Source organism: Elephas maximus, chromosome 10 (genome assembly GCF_024166365.1).
Source record: "Elephas maximus indicus isolate mEleMax1 chromosome 10, mEleMax1 primary haplotype, whole genome shotgun sequence".
NCBI classification, from domain to species: Eukaryota; Metazoa; Chordata; class Mammalia; order Proboscidea; family Elephantidae; genus Elephas; species Elephas maximus.
In genome coordinates, this window is record NC_064828.1 from 10,550,730 (window position 1) to 10,562,048 (window position 11,319).

Below are 11,319 nucleotides of genomic sequence, written 5' to 3' on the forward strand. Positions count from 1 at the left end.
TAAACAGACAAGTAAACAAAGACTGAGAGGACTTTTAAACCTTTCAGTAAAGGTTTCTGATTTGAGGCAACGCATGTCATCATCCTCTGTCTCTAGCTGCTTTAGGAGACAGAGACTGAAATAGAAAACCAGCGGTGGTGATGAAATATGACAACTTGTTTCAGAAAGGACATGTTTGATATGTTTTCCAACTGGATGTTTCTAAAATTTATGGCAGTTTCAGACAAGATTTCTAAAGAAATCCTTTCTCTTCCTCATTTCAATCTTCTAAATCCGTAATGCCCTTATCACTGCTACAGAGAGGCACCAAAGAAAAAGTTTCTTCCCAACAGGTTTCATAAATTACATTGCACTCTTCAGAAGATGTGTCTCTCCTCAGCCACTCAGGTCTTTATCTCTCAGGTCCAGCTTACAGGTCTTCCACGGCAGCACCACTCCCTTCTTACCCTTAAAAAAAAAAAATTGTGGAGAAATTACCTGCTCCTCCGGGACTCCATTTTCTTATCTGCGCAATGAACAGATATAGCCAAACAATCCCTAATGCCCCTTCAACATGTAACATTCAGGGACTCAGATTTTACAGCAAGCCTGAAAGCATTTTGAAGGATTCATTGCATCCATAATAGTTGGGGGGGATGGGAGGAAATATGCCAGAAAGTAACAGGAAGAGAAAAGGTAAAGAGATGTTCTAAAACAAGGATTGAGCTTCTAATAAAGGCCAAGTCAAGATCCTGTGAACACTCTTCACAGAAACCTACCATGAAATATGGACATAATACAAGTAGCAGCTACGTTGAGGCGCAGAAGAGCGGAGACAAGCAGACAAACTACAGTGAGGAGTCAATGCAGGAGGAGGGCTTTATACAGAGAAGGACTCCACGTTGCTGCTTCTAGCCTGAGGGCAGCTTCAGTTGGCATGCTCAGAGCAGCAGGTGTTGGTGGAAAAATGACAATTTTTCTGCCTAGGAAATCAGTGTAAGGAGTTGAGGGTAACTGCAGTCACTGAAGAGAGGAAAAATTTCGGAAGGAAAGGAGCCAGAAAAAAAGGGCCCCAAATTCTGCCTGCCCACATCTCTGCCTGACTCCCTGAACTATGTGCGCACTGAGCAGAACTGAGCTTGAGGCTACAGAGAACGGAAAAAAAAAAAAAAGTTTGCAGTTCATATGCAGCCAAGTTAATTGTGACCTAAAATTAAAGAAACGTATTAGTCGTCAGAGAAAAATAACAGAATCTAGAGTCTCTACAACATAACAGTAATGCACATAAAACAATCCAAAATTACTCAAAATATAACAAATCAGGAAAATGGAGAGCCTTAACCTGACAGTCAGAAAGAGGCTGGAGATGAGGGCCATGATATTTATGCCCTTTTCCTTTCTTGTAAGGTCTGGCTATGTCACATGGACAGAGGTCACCACTTCTCTCAAGGCATCCAACTCTACGTTATTCTTTTTCCTTCTGTTGTTTTCTTAGGTACCCTCGATTCAGTTCTGACTCATTGCAACCCTATATACAACAGGAGACACCACCCAATCCCGCACCATCTCCAAAATCTTTGTTATGCTTCAACCCATTGTTGCAGCCACTGTGTCAATCCATCTCATTCAGGGTCTTCCTCTTTTTCGCTGACCCTCTACTTTACAAATCATAATGTCTTTCCCCAGGGATTGATCCCTCTTGATAACATGTTCAACGTACGTGAGATGCAGTCTCACCATCCTTGCTTCTAAGGAGCATTCTGGTTGTACTTCTTCCAAGACAGTTTTGTTCGTTCTTTTGGCAGTCCATGGTATATTTAATATTGTTCACCAACACCACATTTCAAAGGTGTCAATTCTTCCTTGGTCTTCTTATTATCATCCAGCTTTCATATGCATATGAGGCAATTAAAAACACCATGGCTTGGGTCAGTCACCCATTAGTCTTCAAGGTGACATCTTTGTTTTCAACACTTTAAAGAGTACTTTTGCAGTAGATTTGCCCAATGCAATGAGTCTTTTTATTTCTTGACCTCTGCTTCCATGAGTATAGATTGTGGATCCAAGTAAAATGAAATCCTTGACAACTTCAATCTTTTCTCCATTTATCATGATGTTGCATATTGGTCCAGTTGTGAGGATTGTTTTCTTTAATTTGAAGTATAATCCATACTGAAGGCTGAGGTCTTTGATCTTCATCAGTAAGTGCTTCAAGGCCTCTTCAATTTCAGCAAGCAAGATTGTGTCATCTGCATATCACAAACTGTCAATGAACATCCCTCCAATTCTGATGTCATGTTCTTCTTCATATAGTCCTGCTTCTCTGATTATTTGCTCAGCATACAAATTGAACAAGTATAGTGGAAGGATTCAACCCTGATGCACACCTTTCCTTACTTTGAACCATGCAGAATCCCATTGTTCTGTTCAAATGACTGCCTCTCGATCTATGTACGGGTTCCTCATGAGTACAATTAAGTGTTCTGAAATTCCCATTCTTTGCAATGCTACCCATAATTTGTTATGATCCATACTGTTGAATGCCTTCGCATAGTCAAGAAAACACAGGTAAACATCTGTCTGGTATTCTCTGCTTTCACCCAGGATCCACCTGACATCAGCAATGATATCCTCATTCCATGTCCTCTTCTGAATCCGGCTTGAATTTCTGGCAGTTCCCTGTCAATGTACTACTGCAGCCACTTTTGAATGATCTTGAGCAAAATTTTACTTGCATGTGACATTAATAATATTGTTTGATAATTTCCACATTCAGTTGGAGCACCCTTCTTGGGAATAGGCATAAATGTAGATCTCTTCCAGTTGGTTGGCCAGGTTGCTGTCTTCCAAATTTCTTGGCATAGACAAATGAGCACTTCCAGCACTGCGTCTCTTTGTTGAAACATCTTAATTGGTAGTGCATCAATCCCTGAAGCTTTGTTTCTCGACAATGCCTTAAGTGCAGCTTCAACCTCCTCCTTCATTCAATACCATGGGTTCTTGATCCTATGCTACCTCCTGAAATGGTTGAATGCCGGCCAATTCTTTTTGGTATAGTGACTCTGTATTTCTTCCATCTTCTTTTGATGCTTCCTGAGTCGTTTAATATTTTCCCCTGTAGAATCCTTCAATATTGCAACTTGAGGCTTGAATTTTTTCTTCAGTTCTTTCAGCTTGAGAAATGGCCAGCGTGTTCTTCCCTTTTGGTTTTCTATCTCCAGGTCTTTGCACATGTCATTGTAATACTGTACTTTGTCTTCTCGAGCCACCCTTTGAAACCTCCTGTTCGGCTCTTCATCATTTCTTCCTTTTGTTTTAGCTACTTGACATTCAATAGTAAAGTTCAGAGTCTCTTCTGACATCCCTCTTGGTCTTTTTTTCTTTCCTGTCTTTTCAGTGACCTCTTGCTTTCTTCATGTATGATGCCCTTGATGTCATTCCACAACTCCTCTGGTCTTCAGTCACTAGTGTTCAATGCGTCAAATCTGTTCTTGAGATGGTCTCTAAGTTCAGGTGGGATATACTCAAGGTCGTACTTTGGCTCTTGTGGACTTGTTCTAATTGTCTTCAGCCTCAACTTTAACTGGCATATGAGCAATTGATGGTCTGTTCCACAGTTGGCCCCTGGTCTTGTTCTGACTAATTATATTGAGCTTTTCCATCATCTCTTTCCACAAATATAGTCTATTTGATTCTTGTGTATTCCCTCTGGGGAGGTCCACTTGTATAGTCACCACTTATGTTGATGAGAAAAGATATTTGCAATGAAGAAGTCATTGGTCTTGCAAAATTCTATCATGTGATCTCCAGCATCATTCCAAGGCCATATTTTCCAACCACCTATCCTTCTTTGTTCCCAACTTTCACTTTCCAATTACCAGTAATTATCAATGCACCCTGATTGCATGTTCAATCAATTTCAGACTGTAGAAGTTGGTAAAAATCTTCAATTTCCTCATCTTTGGCCTTAGTGGTTGGTGCATAAATTTGAATAATAGTCATATTAACTGGTCTTCCTTGTAGGCGTATGGATATTATGCTATCACTGACAGTGTTGTACTTCAGGATAGATCTTGAAATGTTCTTTTTGATGATGAATGCAATGCCATTCCTCTTCAAGTTGGCATTCCCAGCATAGTAGACCATATTCTGTCTGATTCAAAATGGCCAATGCCAGTCCATTTCAGCTCACTGATACATAAGATATCAATGTTTATGTGTTCTGTTTCATTTTTGATAACTTCCAATTTTCTTAGATTCATACCTCATACATTCCTCATTCCAATTACTAATGGATGTTTGCAGTTGTTTCTTCTCATTTTGAGTCACGCCACATCAGTAAATGAAGGTCCTGAAAGCTTGACTCCACCCATGTCATTAAGGTTGGCTCTATTTTGAGGAGGAAGCTCTTCCCCAGTCATCTTTTGAGTGCCTTCCAACCTAGGGGGCTCATCTTCCAGCACTATATCAGACAATGTTCCACTGCTATTCATAAGGTTTTCACTGGCTAATTCTTTTCAGAAGTAGTCTGCCAGGTCCTTCTTCCTAATCTGTTTTAGTCTGGAAGCTCAGCTGAAACCTGCCTGCCATGGGTGATCCCGCTGGTATTTGAATACTGGTGGCATAGCTTCCAGCATCACAGCAACACCCAAGCCCTCACAGTAAGACAAACTGACAGATGCACGGGGATTCTTCTAGGTTTCAGGAATTACTCCCTTCCTTCATCTCTTTCGGTTTAGGAGTGGTAACTGGCTGCTATTAGCTCTAGCCTACAGCTTTATCCTTTTGTTGTTGTTGTGTGCTGATAAACTGGCTGTTTAGAAAGAAAAAACCTAAGTCCTGATTTACAGTGTTTTTTAAGTGTCCATGATGTAAATACTCCCACCACGGCCTATTTCAAACTACCAATAGTTTAACAACCAGCTCACAAAATTCCTGAATATTTAACAATCGGTTCTTGCAAGCTGGTGTGAATCAGCTCCAGAACATCATCATCCAACATCCACACCTTGTAAACAGTCCTTCTGTAAAAAAAAAAAAAAAAAGTCCATTGAATTATCCTATCTTTAGTGAGCCACCTGGTAACTTGAGACTCTGGTAACATATACATAAAGAATCTGGCACAAAGCTAGCACTCAATAAACATATTGTTATCATCCCAAGGTATTTTAAATTTTCGTCCCTTCATATTCTTAAATCCCAAGAATCATTTGGTTTCTCTAAGTTATGTAGTCAGTGAGCTCCTCATTCAGGCGTTCACAAGGGATGGTTTCACCACTGCATGCACGGGACTGCCACCGACCATCCCCTCGTACAAAGAGATTTTACTACCCAAATATCAAACCTGGATTACCCCCCTTTTCCCTGCAGGTCCATTGCTTGCAATCTGCCCCCAGTACCAATATTGTACCAGTCAAGCTTCTTGGTTGCATACAAGAGAACAAATCCTAGCTAATTAAGCAGAGAAGGAATTTACAGGAAGGAGCAAAGTAGTTTACAGAAGTAATAGGGAGGCAACTGCTGCTTTGAGCCATGGTACAGTAACAAGAAATCCACTTTAAATATAAAGATACAGCTACATTAAAAGGAAAAGGATTGAAAAAATATATACCATGCAAACACTAAGCGTAAAAAGGCTGGCGTGGCCATATTACCAGACAAAGCAGACTTCACAATAAGATGTATTACAAGAAATAATGAAGGACATTTCAGAATGATAAAAGGGTCAGTTCATAAAGAAGTGACAGGGAGGCTGCAGAACGAGGCTCAGAATGTAGGCAGGAACAAAGAGAGCCTTGGTAGCAGAGAGCAAGGGCATTATCAGCCATGGCAACAGCTGGGGCCACCTACACAGGACACTCACCACTGCCACTGCTTCTGCTGCCATGGTAACCACTGCCAATGCACTTGCAACTCTGCCATTCCACCTCACCATGTATAATCTCTGAGGGTCTGTGTCTTCATAGCTGTGTCCCTTTCAGATTCAAGTCCAGGGTAAGAGCGTCCGATGGCAAAACCTACATCATGTACTCATGCCTTTGTTGTCAGGGAGTGGAGAGAGCAAATATCTGGTTCCTTCATTTCTATAGTGAGAGACAGGTCCCCAGTCACCAAGATTCATACTTTTAGGAATTCCTCCCAAAGGAATGAGATTCAGGTGCTGAGCTTTCACAGACAGATAACAACTGCTTACTTAGAGTAGGAGGGCTCCCTGGGTGGCGCAAATGGTTAATACGCTCAGCTGCTAACTGAAAGGTTGGAGCTTCAAACCCGTCTAGAGGTGCCTCCAAAGAAAGGCCTGGCTATCTGCTTCCAAAAGGTCACAACCATGAAAACCCTATGGAGCAGTTCTACTCTGCACACATGGAGTCACCGTGAGTCAGAATCGAACTGACAGCGACTGGTACCTACCGTAGGTATCTGTCATTGGTAGGCAATTTGGCTGTGTATTGGTAGTCTTAACCTCATTTTCTTTTAAATTTTGACAAAATAATTCTATTTCTAGGAAGTTATCCTTTTAAAAATAACCAGAAATGAGCACCAGGATCTAAGTATTAGAATGTGCAGCTGATATATAGTGTAATCACAGGAAACTAGTTAAACTGTGGCGAATATCAGTCATCAGTCAAGGTCTCAGCAGGAAAAGATGACACACTCCAAACAGGATAATTCAAGTGACTATTTACAAAGGTGTATGTATAGGGAACTGCAAGAGATAGTGTAGTAATCCGGAGAGCACTGTAGAGTTCGCCTTGGGTGGCAGGACACTGCCAACCTGAGGTGACCCGACGGGGAGAGCGGTAAAGGGCAGAGTAGTCACACGGAGACCGCATTGTTGCGGTTAGTTGCCCGTGAGTCAGCTCCAACTCATGGTGCACAACGTAACAAAATGTCGCCCAGCCCCACGTTACCTTCATGATCGCTGGTATGTTTGAGTCCGTTGTGGTATCTACCGTGTCAATACATCTCATTGAGGGTTTCCCTCGTTTTCACTCTATTTTACCAAACACGATGTCGTTTTCTAGTGATTGTTCTTCCTGATGCCATGTTCAAAATAAGCAAGATGAAGTCTTGCCATTCTCACTTCTAAGGAGCATTATGGATGTATTTCTTCTAAGATTAATTTGTTCATTTTTCTAGCAGTCCATGGTATATTCAATATTCTTTGTCAACACTGAGTTCAAATGCATCAATTCTTCTTGTTTTTTTTTTTCATTGTTCAGCTTTCACATGCTTATGAGGTGATTGAAAAGACCACGGCTTGGGTCAGGAGCACCTTAGCCATCAAAGTGACATCTTTGCTTTCTAATACTTTGAAGAATTCTTTTGCAGCATATTTGCCCAATGCAATATGTCATTTTATTTCCTGACTGCTACCTTCATGGACGTTAATCGTTGATCCAAGTAGAATGAAATCATTGACATCATGATCGTTGGCATGTTTCAGTCCATTTTTGCAGCTATCATGTAGTGCCTTCCAACCTAGGAGGCTCACCTTTCAGCACTACATCAGACAATGTTCTTTTGTGATTCATGTGGTTTTCACTGGCTAGTTTTTGGAACTGGATCTCCAGGGCTTTCTTCCTAGTCTGTCATATTCTGGAAGCTCTGCTGAAACCTATTCACCACGAGTGACCCCGCTGGTATTTGAAATCCTGGTGATATAGCTTCCAGCATCACAGCAACATGGACCATGCAAGCCACCATAGCACCACAAACTCAAACCAACAGATAATTATTGCAAATAATTCCTGTGTAACAATTTACAGAAAAGATTTTGATCTATGGTAAGCAAGGACCTCAAGTAACGCTTGAGGGGGAAGAGCCTGGTGTCCTGTTCTTTGTCCAGCTTTCTGGGTTCATCTTCAGATGACTGCTTTGCAAAGAATAACTTCTTTAATGTTTAAATTTTAATAAAAGGAAAAGATATACTTTTTGAAGTTGCCTTTAATCTTTCCTTTTCTGCTTATAGTCAAATGAGAGCAATTACAGGGTAGCGCCCTGCTAAGAATTGGGAAAATTTGTTCAAAAGTAATATAAGAAGAGCTGGAAGCAAATTTTTTTTTAATTGTACTTTAGGTGAAAGTTTACAGCTCAAATTAGTCTCTCATACAAAATTTTATACACTTTTTTGTCATGTGACACTAGTTGCGATCGCTACAATGTGACAGTACACTCCCCCTTCCCACCCCAGGTATCCCGTGTCCAGCCAGCCAGCTCCTGTCCTTTCCTGCCTTCTCAACCTGCTCCCAGACAGGAGGCACCCATCTGATCTCATGTATCTGATTGAACTAAGAATCACAGTCTTCACAAGTATTATTTTATGTTTTATAGTTCAGTCTAATCTTTGTTTGAAGAAGGGTCTTCAGGAATGGTTTTGGTTCTGGGTTAACAGAGCATCCAGGGCCCATGGCTTCCGGGGTTCCTCTAGTCTCAGTCAGACCATTAAGCCTGGTCTATTTATGTGAATATAAGTTCTGCTCTTCAATTTTCTCCTGCTCTGTCAGGAACTCTCTGTTGTGTTCCCTGTCAGGGCAGTCATTGGTGGTAGCTGGGCACCATCTAGTTCCTCTGGTCTCAGGCTAATTGTGTCTCTGATTTATGTGGGCCTTTTGTCTCTTGAACTAATATATTCCTTGTGTCTTTTGTGTTCTTCATTCTATTTTACTCCAAGTGGGTTAGGACGAATTGCCGTACTGCTCCCAAGCTCTTCAGACCCCAGATGCCACTCACCAAAGTGGAATGCAGAACATTTCTTAATAAACTTTGTTATGCCAGTTGACCTAGATGTCCCCTAAAACCACGGTCCCCAGACCCCAGCTCCAGCTACTCAGTCCCTCAAAGTGTTTGGTTGTGTTCAGGAAACTTCTTAGCTTTTGGTTTAGTCCAGTCGCGCTGACTTCCCCATATTGTGCGTTGTCCTTCCTTTCACCCAAGATGATTCTTATCTACTAGTTAGTGAATTCCACTCTCCCTCCCACCTCTCCCTCGTAACCATCAAAGAATGTTTTCTTCTGTGTTTAAACCTTTTCTTGGGTTCTTATAATAGTGGTCTTATACAATATTTGTCCTTTTGTGACTGACTAACTTCACTCACATAAAACCCTCCAGATTCATCCATATGAGATTGTGAGATGTTTCGAGGATTCTTCATTGTTCTTTTTTGTTGCTTAGTATTCCATTGTGTGTATGTACCATAATTTGTTTATCCATTCATCTGTTGATGGACACCTAGGTTGTTTCTACCTTTTTTGCTATTGTGAACAGTGCCGCAATGAACATGGGTGTGCATATGTCTATTTGTATGACGTCTCTTATTTCTGTAGGATATGGAAAACCTGGTGGCATGGTGGTTAAGAGCCACAGCTGCTAACCAGAACTTTAGCAGTTCGAATCCACCAGGGGCTCCTTGGAAACCCTATGGGGTAGTTCTAATCTGTTCTATAGGGTCACTATGAGTTGGAATTGACTCAACAGTAATGAGTTTAGGGTTTTTTGGTTATATTCCAAGGAGTGGGCTTGCTGGATCATAAGGTACTTTTATTTCTAACTTTTCAAGGAAGCATCAAATCGATTTCCAAAATAGTTGTGCCATTTTACATTCCCACCAGCAGTGCATAAATGTTCCAGCCTCTCCACAATCTCTCCAACATTTATTATTTTATGTTTTTTGGATTAGTACCAGCCTCGTTGGGGTGAGATGGTATCTCATTGTAGTTTTGATTTGCATTTCTCTGATGGTGGCGTAGTGATTAAGTGGTTAAGTGCTACAGCTGCAAACCAAGAGGTCAGCAGTTCAAATCCACCAGGCACTCCTTGGAAACTCTATGGGACAGTTCTACCCTGTCCTGTAGGGTCGCTACGAGTCAGAATTGACTCGAAGGCAGTGGGTTTGGTTTGGTTTTTTTTTAATGGCTAATGATCATGAGCATTTCCTCATGTATCTGTTAGCTGCCTGAATGCCTTCTTTGGTGAAGTGTCTCTTCATATCCTTTGCCCATTTTTTAATTGGGTTATTTGTCTTTTTGTTGTAGATGTGTTGCAGTATGTCATGGATTGAATTGTGTCCCCCAAAAATATCTGTCAACTTGGCTAGGTCATGATTCCCAGTATTGTATGATTTTCTACCATTTTGTCATCTGATGTGATTTCCTTATGTGTTGTAAATAATATCACTATGAGGTTAACAAGATGGATTAGCAGCAGTTTTATTGATGAGATCTACAAGATTAGATAGTGTCTTAAGTCAATCTCTTTTGAGATATATAAGAGAAAAGTGAGCAGAGAGACAGGGGACCTCATGTCACAAAGAAAGCAGTGCTGAGAGCAGAGCATGTCCTTTGGACACGGGGTTCCTGTGCAGAGAAGCTCCTAGTCCAGTGGAAGATTGATGAGAAAGACCTTCCTCCAAAGCCAAAAGAGAGAAAAAGCCTTCCCCTGAAGCTGATGCCCTGAATTTGGACTTCTAGCCTACCAGACTGTGAAAAAATAGATTTCCCTTTGTTAAAGGCATCCATTTGTGGTATTTCTGTTATAGCAGTACTAGATAACTAAGACAAAGTATCTTATAGATTTTAGAGATTACAACCCTATCAGCTATGTCACAGCCAAAAGTCTTTTCCCAGTCTGTAGGTTCTCTTTTTACTCTTTTGGTGAAATCTTTTGATGAACATAAGTGTTTGATTTTTAGAAGTTCCCAGTTATCAAGTCTCTCTTCTCATGTTTATGCAATGTTAATTATGGTTTGTATTCTGTTTATGCCATGTATTAGGGCTCCTAGCATTGTCCCTATTTTTTGTTCCATGACCTTTACCGTTTTTCATTTTATATTTAGGTCTTTGATCTATTTTGAGTTAGTTTTTGTACGTGGTGTGAAGTATGAGTCTTGCTTCATTTTTTGTAAATGGATATCCAGTTATGCCAGCACCATTTGTTAGACTGCATTTCCCCAATTTAACGGACTTTGGGGCTTTGCCAAATGTCATCTGCTCATAGGTGCATGAACTTACATCTGAATTCTCAATTCTGTTCCATTGGTCTATGTATCTGTTGTTGTACTAGTACCAGGCTGTTTTGACTACCGCAGCAATATAACAGGTTCTAAAAATCAGGTAGTGCGAGGCCTCCTGCTTTGTTCTTCTTCTTCAGTAATACTTTACTTATCCGGGCCCTCTTCCCTTTCCATATAAATTTGGTGATTTGGTTCTCTATCTCATTAAAAAATGTCATTGGAATTTGGAGTGGAATTGCATTGTATCTGTAGATCGCTTAGGGTAGAACTGCATTTTCACTATGCTGAGTCTTCCTATCGATGAGCATGATATGTTTTTCCACTTATGT